This window comes from Tiliqua scincoides, chromosome 3 (genome assembly GCF_035046505.1).
Source record: "Tiliqua scincoides isolate rTilSci1 chromosome 3, rTilSci1.hap2, whole genome shotgun sequence".
In the NCBI taxonomy this organism is placed as follows: Eukaryota; Metazoa; Chordata; class Lepidosauria; order Squamata; family Scincidae; genus Tiliqua; species Tiliqua scincoides.
In genome coordinates, this window is record NC_089823.1 from 163,371,678 (window position 1) to 163,379,172 (window position 7,495).

Below are 7,495 nucleotides of genomic sequence, written 5' to 3' on the forward strand. Positions count from 1 at the left end.
GAAGTAAGTCCCATTATAGCCAATGGGGCTTACTCCCAGGAAAGTGTGGGTAGGGTTGCAGCCTTAAGGCCCATCCAGTTTCCCTGCTGTGCCTGTGCTGCTGTGCCTGTGGGGTCTGCGCTGCTCCCTGTGTTGGAGAGGCAGCCACAGAGGCCTCCTCAAGGCTGGGAACATTTGTACCCTTCCCCTGGGGCTGGAGAGTTGGGTTGGACTGGGCTATGAGGCTGCAGTCCTAGCCACACTGACCTGGGAGCAAACCCCACTGACTACAGTGGAATTTACTTCTGAGTAGATATGAACAGACCTGGGCTGTTAGTCCCAGGAAGGTGCATATAGGATTACAGCTTTTCCCTGCACTACCCGGCCACTTTCTATGCAAAAGGATATGGTTTTGCATCTGGAAGTGACTGATGTAGTACGGCTTAGGGCCCAGTTCCATCCACATTTCCAACACTGGTGCAGCAGCCATACCAATGGGGCTTGCGCTGTATCCTGCGAAGAGGAGGCAGTCACAAAGCCCCCCCCCCCTAAAGTAAGAGAATATTTGTTTCCTTCAGGGCTGTGCTGCAGCTCAGGAATGCTGGATAGGATTGGGGCCTTAGGGCTCAGTCCTGAGCTGCCCAGCACACAGGGCTGCCTTGGCATCCTAAGCACAACTAGGCAGCTGCTGCTAGCTCCTTGGGGGAAGGGAACATTTGTCCCCTTCCACTGGGTAAGGGAAGTATGGGGCTACTCAATTCTGCAGCAACTGTTCAGCCAGCGCAGAATCAAGGAGTCCCAACATGGAGCTACAGTGGACCTGAGTTCCACCAGTCCCACCCACTCCATCGCCCTGCCACATCCTCCACCCATCCCAAAACACCTCCTCCCCACCTCCTTGTTGGATAGGATTGGGGCCTTAGCGCCCAATCCTGAGCTGCCTTGTGAGTCGGCACACACTGCAGGCGCAATCCTAACCCTAAGAAGACTAGGCCCAATCCTATGCAGGGCGTAATCCTAACCCCTTATGTCAGTGCTTTCCAGCACTAACTTAAGGGCAATGCAGCTCTGAGGTAAGGGAACAAACATTGCCTTACTTTGAGGAGGCCTCTGTGAGTCACACCCAACTGGAGGATGCAGCACATGTCCCATTGGCACCGCTATGCCAGTGCTGGAAAGCACTGCCATAAGGGGTTAGGATTGCACCCTTAGAATCTCCAGTAAAGCTTTCTTGAAGACTTTACAAACCTCAGGCTTTACGGCAGCAGTTTTCAACCAGTGTGCCATTGTACATTAGTGTGCCACAGATGATCTGCAGGTATGCCACAAGTGTTTGGGGAGTGTCATTTATTAGTAGGTCCACTGGGGGATGTGAGCAGGAGGGGCAGGAGGTCTGGTCTAGAGGGTAGAGCCTCCGTCTGCCTGAAGATAACATCCACAAGGTCGCCAGTTCGAGGCCACAGGCACCGTGCGACCTTGAAGCAGCTGACAAGCTGAAGCCCAGCTATTCCATCTGCTCTGAGCGTGGGAGGATGGAGGCCAGAATGTGAAGCCAGATCGGAATGAAACACCTTGAATGTAGTCGTTCTTGAAAGAAAGAATCTTCTTTGAAATTGTAAAAATCCCTATTTAATAGGGATTTAATAAAGCCTGCCTGTGTAAACCGCCTTGAATAAAGTCTTGAATAAAGACCAAGAAAGGCGGTATATAAATACCTGTTTTTATTATTATTATTATTATTATTATTATTATTATTGAGCCCCCCACTGGCAGTATGGTATGCTTTGTCAATCGTCAAAAAACTGATGGCATACCCTGAAAATTTTAGTGCTTTGTCACTTGCCGTAAGATGAAAAATGTTGAAAATCAGTTTCAGGTCTTTCCATCACGCACCTGCCTTATTGTTTTGTTGAACACCCAGTCTGTCTTGGGGTTCTGGGGAGCCCGAAAGCATACTGCCCACTACTTTTTGATGTTTCAGTTACTCCCACATTACAAAAGCATTGCCCTTGTTTGGTATGTGCAGTTCTTTAACAATGAAGGCGATTGGTGTTACTGTAGATTTTTCCATGTCTATGCTCAGGACCTGTAAGTCTTCTGCTTGCCTGCAGATGTCCGTAGTTGTCATAAGACTGTTGGCAAGCACCACAAAGTGGGAGTTGCAGTTATTGTTCCCTTGCCCATTTCATTGGGTGGTCCAGTAGGTCAGTCAGAAAAAGGCTCAGTAACAAGGCCATCTGATTGGCCCCGAAATGTTTTACAGTATTCTTGCGTCAGACTACCACTGTCAGGATCCCTGGGGTGTGGGTATCTAGAAGGGCAGGGGATATGTAATATTATTGCCCAAGGTGGTTGATTCCCTGCAGACATCACCAGGTGACGCTGCCCAGTATCCCCTCCCTTGCCTTTTTGCTGTGAGCTTTTGAAAACACTAGGGAGCAAGTGATTTATTTACAATGCCAGTAATTTCCATTTGGCTCTTGAAAGGGCAATTTCTGGATCTTATGTAAGGATGTTTGACATCCCTGAGGGAGACAACTTAAAAGTTATACGTGATGCTTGAAATGAAGGATGTAATTAATTTTTTTCATCTTACTCTTAACAAGCCGTTGCTGTAAAAGGAGTGGCAAAGACCAGGTTGTTTTAGGGATATTTCAATTCCTTCCCTGAATGTGCTTCTGTCTAAAAACAAACACAAGTAAGTTTCTATCTAGCTCTTTTACTTATATAGAAAAATATGCAGGCAGTATTTATATACTGCCATTATCATCAGATTTCTCATCAAATTTTGTTTTACTTACACATTAAATAACTTTATTTTAAACAAAGTAGAACCACTGTACCATTAGTTACATTTGGATATGGCAAAATGATTAGGCTCCTAGAAGAATTGAAAGAGCTGTTTCTGGAACATTATACCATGCACTCTTAATGTACTTTACTTTCAAATTTTTATACCACTCTTTTTCCGAGGAGCTCAGTGTGGATGTTTCTCCTTTCCTTTTGTCCTCACAAGCCTGTGAGGTAGGTGAGGCTGAGAGATAGTGACTGGCTCGAAGTCACCCAGGAAGCATTGTGGTTGAGAGGGGATTTGAACCTGAATCTTCCAGGTCTAAGTCAAATTCTGGAATCAGTACACTTTTTTGGCATTTGCTGCATGCTTAAGTACTTCATGTGTATTATCTTGATGTTCTCTTTACAACAACCCTGTAAGGCAGTGTTTTTCAAACTGTGGGTCGGGACCCACTAGGTGAGTCGTGAGCAGATTTCAGGTGGGTCCCCATTCATTTCAATATTTTATTTTTAATATATTAGACTTGATGCTACCCTGGTCTGTGACTGCATTGGGGGAAATGTTACAGACCTGTACTTTTAAGAAGCTACTATGTATATTCTTTTAGCAATGACAGTGAATAGGACTTACTCCTGGGTAAGTGTGGGTCAGATTGCAGCCTAGGATTGTTAAAAATTTTCCAGTTTGATGATGCCACTTCTGGTCATGACATCACTTCCAGTGGGTCCTAACAAGATTCTAATTCTAAAAAATGGGTCCCAGTGCTAAATGTGTGAGAACCACTGCTGTAAGGTATTATTGTCCCCGTATTGGAGCTGTGGCACAATAGCTTTTCTGCTTAAATGGCGAGTTCATAGAAGAGACAAGATGACCAAAATTCTAGATTTTCATCTGCTGTACAAGTACTACAACAATCATGATATGCTTGTCAATTGGGGCAATTTGTCTTTGTATACAACATTCTACTTGAAATAATATTTTTACAGTAAAATTTTCATTTCTAATCTCTACCATGTAAACTGAAAAGGAACATGTTACTCATATCATTCCCATTTAAATATGTATTTTTAACTTTTTGGTAAACTTGTGAAATATTTCCATTAAAAACAGGATAACACATGTGACTCAGGGCCCAATCCCATCCAAATTTCCAGCACCAGTGCAGCTACAATGCAGCCCCAACATAAGTCAACAAATGTTCCCATACCTTGATGATGCCTCTGTGACTGCCTCCCGACCACAGGATGCAGTGCATGCCCCATTGACACTGGAAAAGTGGATAGGATTCAGCCCTAAGTAAGCACACATGTGCATGCACGCGCACGCGCACACACACACTTTTTTAAAATACTGACAGGAAATCATAGTGGTATATTTTTTTAAAGCACGTTGTCTTCAATAATGACAAAAACACAAAACAAACTTGTTGCCAAGATGTATTTTTTATTGCAGAGCTGAGGATTAAAGTAGTTAGAAAATGATGTCTTATGAAGTTCCTTCTTAGGCTGCAATCCTAAACAACAGAGGTTTATCTGGTGTGCTCCCTGGGGCATTTGGTGGGCCGCTGTGAGATACAGGAAGCTGGACTAGATGGGCCTATGGCCTGATCCAGTGGGGCTGTTCTTATGTTCTTATGTAAAAGCTCAATTGAACCTAGTGGAATTGACTTCTGAGAAAACATACATAGGGATTGCACTGTTAGTGCTAGTAAAAACAGCATCAAACACAGGATAGCAAGCAGTTGACCTACTTATCCTAACTGTAAATTTTAAAACTGGTTTAATCATTATTTATTAATTGCTACATGTCACCACAGGAAGTTTAAGAGTTTATACTGTATCTGGCACACATTTTAGAACAAACAACTTATGAAAGGATAGGAACTAACAGAAACACTGATTAAGGTAAACTATAAAATCCAGCTCCTCTTTTCATCTGCACCTTCTATTGTAATGAATAAGTTTACTTTGGTAGGACAATATCAAGGTTTTAGAGCAGGGGTCTCCAAACCCTGGCCCAGGGGCTAGATGCGGCCCGCGACCATGGCCCATGATCTGGCCCATGGCCAGCCTCTTGTCCCCTGAAAGCCTCTGGCCCACTCAACTTTACATGACCAGAGAACAGAGTACTGAGTACTGTACCAGAGTACAGAGCAGAGCTGTACATTACTCAGAGTGTTCTGAGGGCCAGAGAGGTTGAATGAACAACCCCATTCATTCATTTATTCACTCATCTAAGTTCCATCTCTAATTTATCTATTTAAATTTAATATTTAAAATTTTTAAAATTATATTTAAAATATTTATTTAAATATAAAATTTTAAATTTTATATTTAAGTTTATATTTAAAATTTTTTAAATTATATTTATTTAAATATTTATATTTAAAATTTAAAACGGCATTGCCAAGCCTCGAATTTGGAAGCCACACCCTGCTGCCACTCCATGCATCTCTATCCTATGCTAGGTGTCACACTGTTGCCATGTTACTCATTCCTGTGGACAACAGTGGGAAATTGTCACAGCAGTGGCCATAGTGCTGACCACTGGCTGCTGCCCCTTGCTTGGATCACCCTGGTAGTGCTGCCCTACAGCCCAATCCTATGCATGGCTACTCAGAAGTAAGTCCCATTACAGTCAATGGGGCTTACTCCCAGAAAAGTGTGGACAGGATTGGGCTGCTAGTTGTTATTGTTGTGTAGGCATGGTGATTGGCTCCTTGCATGTTGGGCCAACATCAGGCCAGTGTCTGGGTGACACAGGGTTGCTTGCTACTGTGTTATGCTGGGACTGGTGGAGTTACTGGGAGGGCTACACCAGTGAACAGTTGCCTGGGCTCTTATTTCTCCTTCCCCTTTTGTGCTGGATGGGTTAGGACATAGCATCGACATCAGTGAACTTTCGCATACGTTAGCACCCTTATTGTAAAATCTGGAGTAGGTAAGCAGAACTGTTGAATATATGAGCAAATAATGTACAGTACTGTAATAATAAGAATACATGATGTGTGCCCACTATGGGAGTAGGAAGAGCCTACTGAGCATTGGTGAAAACTACTTTATCAATGTCTAGACATCCAGAGGACTTGAGAAGGGCAGGAATCCAAGCAACACTGCTGTCCATCTCATCTGCTGAGGAAATAAAAAGGAAGAACAGTACTGTAGGTCATTACTTACCAGTTCAGGAGCTAGGATTCTGATCTCTGTGGCCTGGCACACAGCACAATCCCATGCTCAGAAGTAAGTCCCTTTGTGTTCAGTGGGGCTTACTCCTAGGAAAGACTGCACAGGATTGCAGCCCCAGGGCCCAATCATATCCAGTTTTCCAGTGCTGGTGCATGCACTGCCTCCTGTGGTGGAGAGGCAGTCACAGAGGTCTCCTCAAAATATGGGAGCATCTGTCCCCTTATTTCAGGGGCTGCATTACAGCTGCACCTGTGCTGAAAAGTTGGATAGGATTGGGCCCCCAATCCTCTACATATTGTATTTCCCCTCTAAGATCTACCAAAGCTAGTAATTTATTTTTAACAAGAAAAGAACCCTGAGATTCTCAGGATGCAAAATTACACCCAGCCCCACACCTGTTTCATACATCATGGAACACACCACAGCATTCTGCCTAGAGCCCAATGCATGGTTTGTGCCTTTCATGTCATGGGAGGCGGTTGCTTGCTGGTGGCTTTCCTCCTGGTTACTGTGGAGCCAGTTTGTGTGCAGGAAGCACGCCTTAGACCCTGGAAAACAACAGGGGGTGATGCAGCACCCACTGACTGCTTGCGGTGGCGGGAGGCAGCCCAGCTGGCAGAAATCATAGGCTGTTTGTCTACCAACACTCTTGCCACAGATCTGATGATTCCTGCCCAACCAGGGAGCAGCAAGAGAGCTGGAGCGGCTGCTGGAGCGCTTCACAGCGGAATAGAAAGTAAGTCCAATGGCTGGCACTGGGACTGCCTTTCAGGCAAGGGTGTTCAGAGATGGCAGCTTGAGCAGCGCATGAAGCTACAACCCTATGCACACTTTCCTGGGAGTAAGTCCCATTGAACACAATGGGGCTTACTTCTGAGTAGACATGCACAAGATTGTGCCATCATTCGTGCGTGCAAGGCTCTGTTAGCCCAATCCTAAGTGGGTCTTCTCAAAAGTAAGTGCCATTATCTTCAATGGGGCTTGCTCCCAGGAAAGTGTGCACAGGATTGCAGCCTCCTCTCGGACATGCTGCTTCACCCTGTGCATGGCTACTCGGAAGGAGCCTGCTTCCCTGCGGCTTAGGCTACAGTCCTCTCCACACTTACCTGGGAGTAAGCCCCACTGGCTATAATGGGGCTTGCTTCCGAGTAGACACGCCTAGGATTGGGCTCCTAGACTACAACCCTCTCCGCACTTTCCCGGGAGTGAGCCCCATTGGCTGTAGTGGGACTTGCTTCTGAGTAGACGTGCCTGGGCCGGGACTCTGACTCGCTCGTCGGCGTGCAGGGGCCTAAGAGCGCCAGCGCAGGAAGCAGCCAGCCAGCGGAGCTCCCCGCGGCCTCCTCTCCTCTCCCGCAGCAGCAGGAGGCCCTTCCAAGAGCACCTCTCGGGGGCAGCAGCCGCCTCGGCTCTTCTCCGCCTCAGGTAGGAGCCGGAAGGAGGAGACGAGAAAATGGCGCCTCCGCCGGGCGGAGGGGCGGCCTCGGCGGGGGGCGGGGCGGCGAGAGGGGGCCGGCTCTGGCACCGGTGGCGGGCC